We start from the raw sequence: 17,370 nt of genomic DNA on the forward strand, positions 1-17,370 counted from the left end.
TCATTTTAGTCAATTGAGATGATTCTAAACCATAACAATTTCAACATTCAAGATAGGATTATTTAGCACTGACTCAAGCTAGACTTTAAGGATTCTACCAACACATAGGGAGATCAGATAATCTATTGCTACCTAGATTTTTCAGTTTAGTATCATCCGCTTCTTAGATCTTCAACCTTCAGTCAAGAGAAAAACTACTGATTGAACAGGGCTAAACCAGAGAATTGCGGTACCCCACCACAGACTGCCTTCCCAGCAGACAGGTAACAATCCGTGTGCCTGAGAATGGACCCACCCATGGAAGGTTTTACGTAATGCCTTGCTGAAATGTCTCTGTCGAGCAGTAAATCTGTCCTAATAGATAATGAAATTAGTTGGCATGAATTATTTTGTAATGAAACAACACTGACTCTTGCATACAAATCATTTGTATAATAACTGTCTTTGAATTTTGATAAGGTCTGTTTCAAGCTATGAGTCTACAGTTTCTGCAGTCTAGCTTTAATCTTTCTTTAAGAACTGGGACAATATTTACTGGTCTCCAGGCTGCCATCATATCCTGAGTCCACAAAAGAGCTCCAGTCAGAGGTCTTATCAACCAGTTCCTTTAATCCCGTGAGAAATAATACATCTTGGCTCAGAGACAGTTAAAAGTTTTCCGTCAATCCCAGGCAGCAACTTTTTCCCTGTGATGTTCTCTTCTTTCCAGTTGCAAGATTATTCTTACTAAAGCAGAATATGCAAGATTTCGTCCCTAAATAATGAGAGCTATTTCTGGGTTTTCTACTTGCTCTAAACATACCTTTTGATTCATCTTTGGTTATACATTCCTTCTGCCAGATTTTCCACATGCCATTCTTCAAGTATAAGCTCTCTAGAAAACTCAAGATGTGGCCTAATGTCTTTACATACGCCCCACATTTTTATGTTTTATTCACTGAACATATCTATTAAAAGAAAGAATGAATGAACAGAAAGGAAGAAAGGAAGGAGAGAAGGAAGGAAGGAAGGAAGGAAGGGAGGGAGGGAGGGAGGGAGGGAGGGAGGGAGGGAGGGAGAAAGGAAGGGTTTCTCATTTCTCACTGGCCAAATTCCCTTTGTATCATACTTATTATTATCATTATTAGCAACAATAAAAACCACCACCCATTAGGGCAGCACCTGTGTGCCAGGCACTGGGCTAAGTGTGTTATATGCATTAATTCATGTATTTTAAACCCATTTAACAGACAAGGAAACTGAGTTTCAGTTTAAATAATTTGCCCAAATTTGCTCAGTTAATAAATGGCAGAATCAGACCTACATTCCAGTCATTTTTGATTCCAAAGTCTGGGCTCTGAATTGTCCTGATACACTGTCACTCATCATCTTGAGAACCACCGCTAAGTTCAGTGTTCAGGTTCTGCTGTCTCTAGCATCTCCTTGTCCCACTATGATGGACTCAGGGTAAAAGGAATATGTATGTGGGTGTATATTATATCCTTCCCGTGGGAAGCCTACAGTATAATGTGTATCCTCCTCTTACTGAAACACAGTGTAACTGGGACACTAACATGGGACTCTTTCCTGCTAACCCCTCTTACCCACTAAAGGAACATCTTTGCCAAGAGGCGTATATATTTTCCGTGATTCAGAACCAGGGAGACTAGGTAGAAAAGGAAAAAGAACCTGCAGAGTCAGGAGGAAAGTAGAGAGAGCAGAGGAAGGGGCTAAGTGAATAAACATAATGAAGAATGAGGAGAGAGGATGGAAGACAAAGCAGGAAGACCTGGGCTAAAGTGAAGCATTGAGTTGGGTATGTGGAAGGCTCCAGAGCAGTTGGGGAGCATGGAGGAGGCTCTTTGAGAAGTGTTTCCAAAATGTTGTATTGGTTCTCTCATATAATCCTTCCAAATATTCAAATAAAGACTGAGATTTCTGTAGAATTGCTATTGGGTGCCTGGTACCACTCCTTTTTATTCAGACAACATCAATATAGCCCTTGCCAAGGAGAGAAGTCATGAATAAAGGAAAATGGCCCAGCCTCTTAACTCCAAGGAGGACTCACAACCAACTCCCTTTAAGTAGGGAGAAAGGAGACTTGAGAATAATGCTAGGGTGATCTTGTGTCCTGATTGTGGCCTGTGTCAGTCTCAGTTTACACTCCTGTACTAATCTAATTGTTCACAGTTAACAATTTAATATCATCTGCCTTTTAGGTCTTCATTCAGGATACAAAGTCACGGTGCAATATGCTGCACCCCAAGAGACCTCAACCCATACAATGAATCACACTCAGGAGGCACAGCTTTAACACTCAGTGAGCCCCTTTCACTTTCAACTGCAAGGCCACCTTACTAACTCAGCAATGTGAACAATAAACCAGAAGACAGGAACCTGGATTCCAATGCCTTTTTAGCCTCCATCCATGCATGCCGCTAAGGACTTAGTCCCTTTCCTGTGCCTCATTTTCCCCGTTCTTTAAACAAGGAGGATTATCTATAAGATCCCTTGCAGCTCTGACATTCTGGTTCTATGAGGAGTAGAGATGGTGGGTGACAAATACAGACCTTCTGATTGGGTACCAGCTGTGTGTGGGACTGTTCTCCAAAGCTGTGGGTAATTGCTTCAAATTTGGCTTTAATATTCTATTGTTAGTATCTGATACTTTATGTTCTGTGTGGAGGGAAGAGGTTTCGCTGGAAACACAGGGAGGATAATTTTTGGATTTGTATTAAAGAATCTGAAAGACCTCAATTTCTGAACCTGTGAAGTTACACTGCAAAGCTGTTAAATGTATCTGGTTAGGATAGGATAGGGAGGGCCTGAGATGCCACAACTTAAAATGCAGTGAGACCACAACTGTCCTTCCTTAAACATATGCTTGATCAGAAACACTGGCAGAGCCGCTCAAAATTTCTGATGCAAAACATCATTAAAAAAGAATCTCTGATATTTTTACAGACTTAAGATGCAGTTTCTTGTTTTAATAGTTTTAGTAAAATCCTCTACAATTTATGAAGCATTTTTGTATCATTTTCCACATTTAATGTTCAACACAAACCTGTAAGGAAGGAAAGTAGGTACAATGTAGGGGCATGGATTGATTGATGGGTAACAGTGGATCTAGTGCTATAAAATCAGGTGTTCTGCCTCCCAAATCAGGAATTCTGCCCGTTGGGAAACATGGAAATCATTTGTACAGTGGGAAGGGTTTTGTGATGAAGTTTAATATTAATGGTTGACGAAATAGAGTTACAATTCCCTTTGTTCCAGAAGAAGAGGGAGGAGGAGGAGGAGAAGGAAAAAGAGGAAAAGATGAGAGAGATCACTAGCTAAGTCATCTTTCACAAAATTGTTCAGAGACTATGTGCATCAGAATTATCTTGGGTACTTATGAAATACAGATTCCCAGGATCCACATCAGACCTCTGACAAGAGGGTGGGAGTGGGGAGTGGGGAGTGGGGAGAGGGCAGGGGTGGGGTGGGGAGGGCATAAATCTGCATTTTTAAAAAGTGCTCTCACATAATTCTTAGGCACACGGGAGTAAAGATTCCCTGAGGAGGTGAATGTCCAGTTATTCTACTCACACCTGAGGCAGAGCTTAGCACTGGAGACAGGGGGCAGTAAGAGAAAGGACAAGTGAGTGGGAAGGGCCAGAGCTAGCAGTATGAGACATTCAGCGATTCTGCACAAGGGATCAGAAAGGAAGCATTGACATGCATGCAAAGAGTCCATTTTAGCAAAGTGGACAAGGGGTATTTGTTGGCTTTTATGACACTGATGATGAAACGAGAATAGACTTGGTGATAAATCCTGAAAACGAGGTGGCAAAAAATGTAAAGAGATGCACAAAGCAATATTTTTTAAGGTGCTTTTCATGTGATGAAAAAATAGAATGCTTGGTTACAATTAGCTGATAAAAACTAATTGAACTGTTTACAAACAGTAAGCACATAAACTTGTACTAATTTATCAGTAAATTCAATGGCTCAAAAGGTGATGGCCTAGGCCAATTTCTTCATTTGTCTTTAGATCACTATCAACCAGAACAGAATATTGACTCTGGAAGATCCAGTATTTCCCAAACATGGGATGTTTTCCACAGGTGATATGCCAAACAAAGAGGCACAACGTTAAACAATCTGAATCACAGTAAGGAGATCCAATACTTCTTTCACTCATTCTGCTCATTTTAAAGAGACGTACTCAGTTTGGCCCCACTCTGGCTTTAACAATTCTCTACTACCTAATAAAATGGAGAGCAGGCCTTTGACTCAGAGCCTTTGGCAGACAATATTATTAAATTTTAATAGTAAAAAAGTTATGCAAAAAATAATAATTTGTTTTGTTTTCATTGTATTTAATTTTAAAATCATCTTCTCTACATGATTTTTCACTTAAGGTCATAATAGAGAGTTTCATTTACAAACAGATTTATTTAAATTAAAAATGTATTTAAAGATAAATAGTAAATAAATAATAGCATGGGCAGAATGTTGATATGGGTAAAAATTGTGAAAATAGCAGGCAAATGACAAAAAACCCTATCAGATGAGAAAACTTAATTGCAGGGAGCACACTGTCTTGACAAGGACATAAAGCAATGCATCCTCAGGGTGGGAACTCCGGGATCTTTGTATTATTTTGTGCTGCTTGCAGAAAGAATCCCAGATAGCTAAATTTGCACGGTTTGGAATGCTTAGCTCTGGACAAAACATATTCTCAGGGGCTCTTTAATTCCATCACCAGCCTCAAGATATGTCCATGTTTCAACATGCCAAAGTGCAAGATCAAGTCAGTACGCATGGCTTATTCTAATCCGAATGCACGTCTATTTCTCAATGTGCACATATAATTAAGGTCAAACCAATTTCCTTGTGAGGCCTTTTTCCACTGTCTACCACAGTTCCTAAAGGACAAATAAAAGACTGGAACTTTGAGTCTGGGGGATCAGACTGTCTGCCTGCTTCTTCTGCTGAACTATTCTGATATGACAGAACCTAAAAATATGTAGGAGAAAATGCCTTAAAAGTATGGATCCATGATAATATCAGCCAATATTAATTGAGCGTTTATTATGTGTCAGTGATTGTGCTAAACTAATCATGGATTATCTCATATAATTTTCACAACAATCCTATCACATAGGTTTTATTATTTACAGGCTCAAGTTGTGTGGAATGAGGCGTAGTAACTTGCCCAAGTCAGATCATCTAGGGAGAGGTGGAGCCACCAGCTGAACCAGGCAAATCCAACTCAGAGTCTTATTGTACCAGCTTCACTAAATGTGCACCTTCACTGAAGAGGCACCCTCGGCTCTTAGACACTGCAGGTAGGAAATGTCCTGCTCTCGAGAAGCTGTCCAGGTGAGCAGAGGGTGTTTTAAGTGCATAAAATTACTTAAGATCCCACAGGATGAGCTGAGCCTCCAAGAAAAAGAGAAGCAGGTGGTGTGAGAGCCCAGAGGAGAAAGTGGTTAGGTCCAATATTCAGGGGGTAGGGATCAGGAAAGTTGAGAGAGCTCATATTGGAACTGTGCCTCAAGGAATGAGTAGGCTTGTGCCAGGAGGGAAAGTGAGAAAGAGCATTTGGGACAGCAGAAGTAATCCAGAGGCTGGAGAATTCACTATTTATCTAAGGAAAACTGATCAATCTTGCATGCTTATTGCATAGGGAGTTAGGTCGGGGGAGAGTTGAGGGAAATGAGTTGGAAAACCAGACTGGGTCAGGCAAGAAGGGCTTTATATGCCCTTCACCATCTGCCCACTGCAAGTCACACTATATTGCTCAAGGCTATTCTATTACAGCTCAATCCAGCTGGCATTTACAGTTTAAAATCCCACATGTCTGAATGGCCTTAACATCCTCTTAAACGATACACATGAAATAGCTTCTCTCTCTATGGCTATATTATACACATAGTCCCAAAAGAAAACCAGAGGCAAAAAAATTATAATTTGCAACCCAGCCAATGTCTTGCCTTGGATAATAATAAGTTACCCCTCATTGGGAGGAGAGACAGACAACCACCTACTAGGTAAGCTGTAGAAGAGATCACTGCATTGGTTGGGATATTTGACCAGATCACTTCTGAAGCCCTTTCCATGTCTAAGAATCAAAAGTTCTGCATTATTTCAAGAGTTTTTAATTAACTAGCAAGGAGCATAGCTTAGTGGTTAACAGCAAGGGCTCTGAAATTAGGTGAACATGTGTTAGAATCCTGGCCCACCACTCACCAGCTATAGGACACTAGCCAAGTTATTTAACCTCTCTGAGTCTCAATTTCCCCATCAGTAAGATGGGGATAATAATACCTGCTCCATGGATTATATTAAGGATTCCATGAGATGACACATGTAATGCACTTAGCGCAATGGCTGGCATATAAAGCCAGTGTTCAGTAAATGGTAGATGCTAAGATGATGATAATAAAGATGGTGACATCTGGACCAGGAAACCAAGTTATTCGTAGGCAACTAGTTATTATACATGACAATCATACACACACACACACACACACACACACACACACACAAACACACTCCTTTCCCCAAAGTCAGAAACTCTAAGCAGGCAATGAAAATTCACAAATAGAAGAAAAATTCCATTACACCAGCCAGCAAAGGAAATAAAAGTTTGAAAAGAATAAAAGGAACATGAGTAGGCACCAAATATATTTGTTTGTCAGGTTTATCAAAATATAGATTCACCCATTTCTTAGAGAACAAAAAGCTCTCCAAGAACAATTCTAACTGTGAAATGTTTCCAAGAATCTTGTAAAAAATGAGAATGAGAAAATAATTCAGAAATCACTTTGTAAAAAGCAGGTCCTTGGCTCTTTGGTTGAATATAACCCAGAGCACACTCAGATATTTGTTTATATAACCAGAAGCCATCCACCAGGTTTCCTTGCTCCAGGGTTGGAGATGATTTCACAGCATTTCTTGGAGCACAGAAGCTAGAACTTTCTGCCTCACTCCCTTCCCCACAGGTCCCCTATCCTTGCAGTTGAAGTAATTTTCCTTCTCCTTCTGAACTTGTTGCTCAGGAACTATCCTGTACCTTATGAGGAGGATATTATGGTGATTTTGACCCCAAACCATTTCCCCTCAGACCCAGTTCTGACAATGAACCAGTGTTCCAGAAAAAGAAGCCTTGTCTTCTCAACCTAGTGTTCCTGCTTTTTTGCCTACTAAGATGATGATTATGATAAGGAAAACACAATATATCAATAAGTTACTTATCCCAGGCTCTATATGTACAGTATCTCACACCAGCCTCGTAACAGTGCTATGAGGCAAGAGCCACCTTTACTTCCACTTTTGTACAGGAAGAAACCAAGGCAGCCAGAGGTCAAGTAACTTGCCCAGGATCACGCAGGTTCAAAGTGGCAGGACCTGAATTCAGACTGAGGTCCATCAAATGCCAAGTCCTATGCTTTTAGCCATAACACTAAACTGCTTCATCAGTACTCTGATTTCCTCTAGATTGGGACCCTGCCTTACTACCTTCAGATCAGAGAAGCTCAGGTCTTAACTGTCCCCATGTGAAAAAGGAAGAACATGAAAACCAGGTTAAGGGGATGTTTCTTTAATCTCAGTCCTTCTCCTTACAAATATTTAAACAGCAATTCCTTTCATACTAAAGCCTCAAAGAACAGAAATTTATCTGGATAGGTGGATATGACAACATTTTTCTCAAACAGAATCTCAGAAATAAAATCAACTGCTTAACCACTGAGCAGGCATCTATAGAACCCAGGAATGGATTCCTTCCTTAGATGTGTCTAAATTTCCTACTAGCCAGATTGCTAGAAGAATCATAAAGGAAAAGAGAATGGTCCCTGCAATTGACAAAACCACCTCTGGCACATCTCTTCCCACTGGTAACCTTTCCAGAAGGTCTCCAGCTTCAACCAAACAAAGTGCTACACTGGCTAAAGTAGGTTTTGCTCTCTCCTGTGTTTAACTGCACTGTGGGAGGACTTGGTGGTTCTGTAACTCACACAATCACAAAGAAAGGGTCTGAAAATCTCTCCTTTGACCTCTCACCCCTTCCTTGGCCATGTTGACAAATGATCAGTCAATGCTTCCAGTGACTGATGGTCCATCAACACTTCTAAGTGACTGGTGATCATCCAGTTTTCTCCTTCTACTTTATTAGGAACATCTCTTAGTAAGAGGATCCGTTCCATTTTGTGCTGAAATATGTATTCTTAAAACTTCAATCCTTTGTACCTACCTCTTTCCCTTGAGACCATGCAGAACAAATCAGATCCCTCTTTCCCAAAACAGCCTTCAGAGATATTAAAAACAACGCTCATGACCTGAATCTTCTTTGAGCCCTAAACTCATCATCCCCCATTCCTTACATTGTTCTTCACATGTCATGAATTCTGCAAAGAAAATCATGATGTTTATCCTCTCCTGGAGACACTCTAGTTTGTCGACACCCAGAATAAGAAGCAGCTTTACCACCTCTATGGACCAGAGTCAGGTATCATTACAGTGTGGACTAAGCACACATTTACATGGGGATATGGTTTCCTAGTAGGTCTCTTAGTGTGCTTTGGAGGCGATTCCTTCCTGAACAGCTGCTCCAACTAAATCGGGAGGACTGTGTCTCTGGCAAGTGCATGCTGTAAGGGAACAAGCTCACAGAGCCTGCCTCGGAGAAAGGGCTTATCTGCAACATTACTACTGGCACTCTAACCACGGACATTCAGGGCCTTTCCTCTCAGAAATAATTGCCTTTTACAGGTTTTTTTTCCCCCTTGTCTTGTCTTGGGAGTGGATGTGGATTAAGAGGAGCCAAAGGATGCAGGGGCTGCACTGTAGAAGGCAGATAAAAGCACACACAACTCCTGGCATTGTTCAAAGACCTCTCCTGCTGTCCCCTGGCAGAGGTAAGGAGGTTCTTTGTTGCAAATCCCAGAGGATTGGTTTAAAGCAGGGTTTTTCAACCGCAGATTTAGTTTGAAATTTGGGACCAGACAATTCTCTGGCAGGGGGTTGTCCCATGCATTCTTGAATGTTTAGTAGCATCTCTGGTCTCTGTCCACTGGATGCCAGTAGCATCCACCAGTTGTGAAAACCAAAAATGCCTTCAGGCATTTGCTAAATGTCCCCTGGTAAACAAAACTGTCCCCAATTGAGAACTACCAGTTTAAATCCAGACTATCTCAATAGTTTAAGACATGGAGCTAGACCTAAACTTGAAGCATTATCTATGCGAACTTTCTCATTTTATTGGTGCTGAGAGAAATGATAGCAATCAGTAAGGAATTAGAAGACAGGCTTCCTGCTCTTTCCGGTACACTGATGGTTCTCAATCCTGCTGTACATTAGAGCTCCTAAAACATATGCATTTCTGGTCCCCAACCAGACCAATTAAAATGGAATTTCTACATGTGGAACCCAGGAGCTCCCAGGTGACTCTAGTGTGCAGCCAGGGTCAAGGGTCAGAGCCCCACATCACACTGCCTCTATTCTTGACCTCTGATAAATCACCTTGAGCACCACTGGAGCTGGGTGTGGTTTGGGGTTTGCCCTGAAGTGTGACATGCACAGTGGGCACCAAACTCAGAGGGCTGGTACATGGAACCCTAACACCCTAGCAACAAGAGCACCTGCAGAGCCAAAGGGGGAAAACAAATACACATAGACTGTAACCAACTTGTTCGACAAGTTAGCATGTTTTATGTTGGATCAAAGAAATGCCTGCAGGTAATTTAAAAGCCAGAAGGCATATTCAAAATAACAGCCCCAACTGTTCAGCACAGGGCATGATGTACCCAGGAAACAAGTCTTGTCTCATGTTTAAACAATTATTTATAAACAGTGTGATTAATTTCATTTCATTCATTTCTGGCTTTTCTTCTAACAGAGGGAGCTCTGCGTTCCTTGTTTAAGGAGCAGTGTTTAGAACACAGAGATTTCTATTGATTCATTTCTTAAGAAATGCTTATCAGGAGGCTGAGAAAATAACTGGAGAAGTTGTTTGTTTTAACCAAGATATGAACAATGTTATATCTACAATTATAATAACAACAGTTACAGCAGCTTCCGTGCATGGAGTACTTTCTGTGTAACAGAAGCTGGGATCAGCTCTGCACATACGTTATCATATTTAACCTTAACAAAAGCCCTAGGAGATGGGTTCTAATATTATTCCCATTTTACAGGTGAGGAAACAGAGGTCTAGAGATGTCTGGTCACATGCTAAAGATTATATAGATAGTAAATGACAGATCTCAGACAGGACTGACATCCAGGTGTGACAGACTCCAGCCCCTATAGCCATTATGCTACATTGGGTCCGATGCCCCTTTGTTTACATACCAAAGTTCACCTTCCTCTGAGTCAGAGACAGTGGAAAGGATAATGCTTTAGGCCTCAGCACTTTAGTCCAGCAGTGGGCATCCTGGAGGACAGCTTAAGCCACTTGGTTACCAAACTTTTGCAAGTACACTCTGCAAACAGCACTAACTTTTCTAACCCTGAGTATCTGATGAGGCAAGTGGAGCTCTTCTGATGTTATTCTCACTGTTTTCCTGGTGTGATCTCAACAAGAACAATGTTTTGTGAGAGCTGCTTCAGGTTGGGATTGGGGAAGGACTTGAGGACAGGGCCAGCTTCATGGTTGTGTGACCAAAGCAGTCACACAGGAACCCAGAGCTTGGTGTAATGTTCTGCTTGTCCTCATCCTGGAATTCTCAATAACTTTATCTTTGAACTTGTGAACTGTGAGGGACAATGAAGCATGCATGTGAGCAGAGATGACACGTGCAATATGTGTGTACACCGTAGTTCCTTGCTGCCTCTCACGTTAGTGATGCCCTGTGAGCACAGAATTCTGGTAGACCAACCATACATAAAGAGTTACTAAGACTCAAAGCAAACACAACGTGAATACATAATGTATATTAAAGCATTTTCCTTTCTCCCATCATTTTTCTGTCAGCAGCTTCTGTAACATGCTTACCTTATATTTGCTGAGTCTTGCTGAAGTCCCACAGATCAGGGGTCCACTACAACACTGCACTCATGTTTCCTATTAACACATCTATGACTGAGTAAGCAGATGGCTGGTGGCCCTGAGAGCCCGTGTTTTCCATTTGAACCAGAACTTGCCAGATGCAGAAAGAAGGCAGTGATTTTCTAAGAAAAAGGAACCATCAAGGAACCCTACCATGTCTTTTCCACATGCATTGCTTTCCTGTATTAGCCAAGCACTTATGTTGAAAATACTGACATAGATAGAAAGGATATGATAGAGCAAATCATGGTTCTTTTCTCTTCAGTCCTTCTTTACTCCTCAGTAAGCTGAAGGGAGAATGTTAGTAGAATGTGTGTGTATCAAGAAGTGAAATAAAAACAGTTGCGTTAGTTTTGTGCACTGTCTGGTAAAAATAAAATACATAAGCATGTCTGAACTACAAAATACAATTTGTGTAATCTGTACAATTTTGGTGACTCCATATACAAGTTAAATGCTCTTATTTTTGCATTTAAAACTGTCAGTGCACAATATAAAGACAGATGGTAAATTTTCTGCTAATACTTTAAAATTGCATTTTGTTTTTCTACTAGAGAAAAGGTAAATAGCAAATAAAATACATATGACAAGTTGAGAGAAAGACTGAGGAGGAAAGAAAAAGGCTTTCCATCTTAATACTTTTAACAGAAATGTGTTCCTGCCCTTTGAACCAGGGGCCCCACATTTTCATTTTGCGTTGGGGCTGCGAATTATGCAGCCAACCCTGGGGAAGACTGGGGGACAGAAGGCAAGGTCATGCTCACCCAGCCTTGGTTTACCCAGATTAAGTCTGCTTTGGCTCAAAACAATGAGGCAAATGTTGAATCCAATTGTAGCCTCCAAAGTTCAAGGTAAAGGCCAAAAAATGGCTTTTAAATGTCAAACAGCTTTGCAACATTAGCAGAAACCTCTAAGGATCCAAAGTAAATCAAACCTAAATTATTTCCTCATCCATGGGTAATCTTCCAATCTACTATGTGAAAACCTTTATTTAAATGGGGAATTCTGATGGGGTGAAACTAAAAGTTGGCAAGTGTCTACACAGTGGAAAAACAAAACAAACAAAAAACTATTCCAGCTAAGGAATTAACAAAAAAAAATTTTTAAATGGTGAAAATTTATTTGAGTATACACTGTCCATGTGAACAATAGGGTCCAGATAGGGTCTGATAAGGGCATCCATTCATTCATTCAGCAAACATATTAACTGAGCAATGTGCTACACCCTGGGGGAACTTTTGGGAATAAAATGGATGTTATCTGCCCTCAGGGACTGACAGTCTGACTGGGAGATAGATAATAAAGAAGTAAACAAGACATGAATACAGTTATAAATTCTGATAACAAGAGGCAATAATGACCTGAAAGAATTTTTTTTCCTTCTACTGTTTTTTGGGGGAACCTCATTCTCTTTGCCTCTTTCTCACTTTCACTTTTTCCCTATCTTCATATTTTTCTTTATTGATTCCACATATAAATCTGAATATACTAATCTTATGCATGGAAATGTCAAAGACTTAATATAGCCTATCCACTAGAATCAGTTTATTTATTATTAAGCTCTGGTAGATAACAGGAGTTAATAAGTATGAGGGAAAATATACATTGTTTCCTTCGAGAGAGAAGGTTCAAATTGCTTTAGAGCTGTTTTGTCCATTGGAACTTTTTACGATAAATGAAATAGTCTACATTTGTACTGTCTAGTCCAGTAGCCACTTACAACATGTAACCACTGAGCTCTTGGAATGTGGCTAGTGGTTACCCAATTGGACAGGGCAGGTCTAGAGACCTCCAGGTCAATGGAAAACCTTTTCATCAGGGGATTGAGGGTGGAGGATGGAGGATGACAGCCAAGAGCCAAGTTAGATAGGTAAGAAGTTCTTTGGGAAGTGCTTGAAGGAAAGTTCAGCCTTCTTAGGAATCAGGTGAGTGACCTAAGTTTGAGCAAGATCTAAACTTGGAGAACCAGGGAAGATACTGAAGCCTGGCATGAGCAGAGAAACCCAACCACAAAGCTAAACTTTGCATGTAAACTCTGCTTGTGCTACCTAACTTATAAATAGTCTGCTCTTACAACATACTTATCTCTCCCATGAGGACAGAGCTTTGCAGTTAGGAAAGCAATTGCACATCTATTATCTTGTTTGATTTTCACAGTGAGGTAGTGAGATAGGCAGGATAGGAATTATTTACCCAAGAAGCCAAAACTGGAATCCTCAGTGGATTTCACGTAGAGAAAAATCTCTGTCTAAAGTTACTGTCAGCATCCCGAGTCCCTACTCTGCCATGAATCGTCAGAGCTAATCAGCATAGAGACAGCTAAATAGAAGAGAAACTAGGCCAGGGGAGAAGGAACAGAAGCATTCCTTCATTCCCTTGTCAAGTCTCATGATGTTCCAGGTACTTTACTAGGCTCAGAGGATACAGCAGTGAACAAGACTGGCAAAATCCTTGGCATTTATCCAATGAACAAAGAACTCCAGAATCAAATCCCTATTTAACCCCAAATCAAATCAATATGGCTTATTCCTATCACCTGTCACCCACGTGACTCTGTGTGGTCACAGTCTATATGTTCACACTATGCCTCCCAAGTGGGGAGTATCACTTGGCTTGAAGAATGACTGAGCTGAGGCCAGGCTTCCAAAGGAATATTCTCCCAAACTTTACTGGTTAACATCGGATAAAATTATCATGTTTCTTCCTTCCGTCATTTGGATTTTGTACACACAATGTTGAACAGCAGAGATGACAAGGCATCCTTGTCTTATTCCTGACTTGAGCAGGAAAGCAGCCAATGTTTTCTCATTAGGATATTTCTTCCTTTCTCTGCTGTTATGTTTGATGTGAGTTTCCTAGAGTGGCAAAAGTAACTTCTATGAGACTAAGAGGGACGTTGGCAGATGAGGAAAACATAGTTATAGAATCAGGTTAAACATGTGACAAGGAGAGAGACGCTGGCTCCAAATTCACTAAGAATCAGTTCATACACAGGATGAACCTGTTAGAATCCACTGTCCACATGCTGGCATTATGCCTCTTTCTTATATATGTGTGCATACAAATTAAAATAGCCCCTAGAAACATTTTTATGACAATAATTCATGTTTGGAAGCTATTTTTTAAAAAGACTATGTATCCGGGACTTCCCTGGTGGCACAGTGGTTAAGAATCCGCCTGCCAATGCAGGGGACACGGGTTCGAGCCCTGGTCCGGGAAGATCCCACATGCCGTGGAGCCACTAAGCCCATGTGCCGCAACTACTGAGCCTGCGCTCTAGAGCCCATGAGCCACAACTACTGAGCCTGCGTGCCACAACTACTGAAGCCCACGCGCCTAAAGCCCACGCTCTGCAACAAGAGAAGCCACCGCAATGACAAGCCTGTGCACCGCAGTGAAGAATGGCCCCGGCTCGCCACAACTGGAGAAAGCCCGCGCATAGCAACAAAGACCCAACGCAGCCAAAAATTAATTAATTAATTAATTAATTTTTAAAAAAAGAAAAAAAGACTATGTAACGTACATATCTATAGGACAAACTATTTCATCAGCCAACCAAATGGTATCTTCACTTCTATTTTGATTGTGGGCTGGATATTCCCAAAGAAGACAATTATCCAACAGAAAACAACCGAACACAACTGCAGACATCTCTGCTACTGTGTATAATTAGTACAATCTGAGTGATCAAAGTCCTCTAAAAATGTCTTGCAAAAGCATATTTTATTTCACTGGCTACCCAACTGCTTGCTTAATAATAAAATGTCATGTAAGTCAAAGGGCTATGAGGACAGGACCAAGCATGGGAAACTTACTATTCTAAACCACTGAGGCCAGACTAGCTTGTTTTTAATTCAACCTGGAAAAGTACAATTCCTTTCTCTCAAAAAGATTTTAAGAGAAAAAAGTTCATAGTCTCATAGTGCTGCCATGAACTGGCTTTCCTCAATGTGAGTCTTGGGTTGTACACTAAGTCCTCTATACTTTTTAGAGCCTCAGGGAAGATTAAAAAAAAAAAACCAGATAATTTTCAATTTTGAGCACGTGAATCCTTCATAAACCTGAAGATAATCATGAAGATATTTCATCAGCAAAAATGTACTGATCATTTGATTATATACTATTTTGCAGATACTGTGTGAGGGGCTAATTGGTACATGGAGAAACGAAAGCCATAGTTTCTACCCTCAAGGAATAATTGGCCTTATAGCAGTCAAATAAGGAACTCTATAATCAAAAGCAGCACAAATGCCATGAAAAAGAGTACTGTAAACAGGCCACTGCCATTCAGAAGAAGTAGAAAAGAACAAATGATCCAATTGAAAAAATGTGAAAAGGGTGATTTCTATAGTAGAGTTTAGTCTCTATCCTGAGGTGAGCTAGTATTAAATTGATTATTTCTTTGAATAGTCAACGTGTACCCAGGGACAGGAGTCAATCTGAGATTACTAAGAATAGGGCCATCTGATCTAACCTTAGTTCCTTTATAGAAAAGAGATTGAAAAATGCCTGGATTTGAACAAGTTACTAATCTTCACGGTTTGCAGACAAGATAGAGAAATATAAGCAGGATGGTAGAGTTGACAGACTGATAAATATTTCACCAAATTTATCCAAATAGTCAAGATAAACATGAGAAGTGGTAACCCTATTCCTAACTCTAAGTGGGCTGGACCAGACTGAACTCTGGAATCAGAAAGACCTACATCTGAATTCCAGCTTCATCATTTACTACTTGTGTGAGTTTGGGCCAGTTACTTACTCTCTCTAAACCTTGGTTTTCTCATCTTTAAAATGAGGATAATTATAATACCAAATTCTTTGAGTGTTGTAAAAATTAAATGCAATGATGCATTCAGAGTTCTTAAATACAGTAACTGGCACAGTCTTTTCTGGAATTATGTTAGGCATCATAATCATTATTAATATGGAAGGAGGTCTCTGGTGGCCTGCCCAGTACTTTGTCAATAGATGCCTTGGATGAGGAAATTGAAGGCACACTTATCAAGTTCCAAATTTTATATATGCAGCTATAAACTTGTTCAGGCATCATCTTACATTTCTGTGATTTATATTTTGCTCCTATGGTTGAATTTTACATTTATTTCAATTTAACTCTATATTTCCAATATTGGCTGATTGGTTCTCCTTTCTAAAATCTTTAAGTCTGCCTTCTAACATGTTAGTTTCCTATCAGAACTACAAAAAAGTGCCTGGATTTAGTAACATGGTAGATGATAGCTCTACTTATGGAGATAGGGAAGACTCAGGAAATTTGCGGTTGGGGTACGAGATATAGAAGGATTCTGTTTTGGATGCATGAAATTTGATATTCCAAAGAAGCACATAGCTGGGGTTGTCAAGGAAGCAAATTGGATCTTGTGGTCTGGAGTTTAGAGGGCAGCTATGACCTGGAGATATTAATTAAAGAGAGAGCTGACAGCATGACAATTGTATTTAAAGCTATGGATGGTTAAATCACACCAAGTGAGAATGTAGTTTGAGGAGAGTATCAGGAACCAAGCCCTGAAGAACTCCAACATTGAGAGGCCAGATAGAGAAGGAAGAACCTGTTAAGGATTCTAAGAAAGAGTTGCTAGTGAGTTAGGAGGAAAACCAGACAAGTATGGTGTTTAGGAAAATTAATGTGGAAAATTTTTCAAGAAGGAAGTGAGCCAACTGTAAGAGGTCAAATAAGAATAGTTTTTTCAAAATTTGAAACTTCTGTAAGACAAAAGTTAACCAAAGTTCAAAACCAAGCAGAAGACGGGAGGATGTATTTGAAAATTATATAACAAAGGATTAATATTTGGACTATAATAAAGAACATCCAGAAATTAATCAGAAAAATAGAACAAAGTTGTCAGATAAAGTACCAAACATATGAAGGTGCAGTCAATAACTAATTTAAAAGAGGTTCAATCTATCAAATCATCTGGGAAATGCAAATTAAACAAAAGAGCATATTTTAAATTAGTATATTAATAAAAGATGCATAGTATCCAGTGTTGGTGAGGGGAAGGAGTAGCAGATACTCTCACACCCTGCTGATGAAAATGCTAAGCACTATGGTGCTCTGGGAGGTCAATTTCATGGTAAGCATAACATTTTTAAATGCACATACATGTCAATAGTGCGATTTCACTTTTGGTAGTTATCTGAGAGAAATAATGGCATATGCACAAAGAAATGTGTTCCAGGGCATTAAAAATAGTACAGTTTGTAACAGCAAAAGATTGGAGACACCTACATATCTGCTAATGGGAAATAATTAAATAAAATTTAATATGTATTTTTAGTACAGAAGATTATGGAACAGTTAAATAGAATGAGTTAGATTTATATGTTCT

General features: G+C 39.9%; 1 protein-coding gene across 2 annotated transcripts in view; it reads right to left on the minus strand.

The window, feature by feature from the left end:
• Positions 1 to 17,370, minus strand: part of HTR4 (5-hydroxytryptamine receptor 4) — a 307,370-nt gene that overhangs the window by 4,135 nt on the left and 285,865 nt on the right. The window lies entirely within an intron of this gene.

The sequence above is a fragment of the Balaenoptera acutorostrata genome, chromosome 2, assembly GCF_949987535.1.
Source record: "Balaenoptera acutorostrata chromosome 2, mBalAcu1.1, whole genome shotgun sequence".
NCBI classification, from domain to species: domain Eukaryota; kingdom Metazoa; phylum Chordata; class Mammalia; order Artiodactyla; family Balaenopteridae; genus Balaenoptera; species Balaenoptera acutorostrata.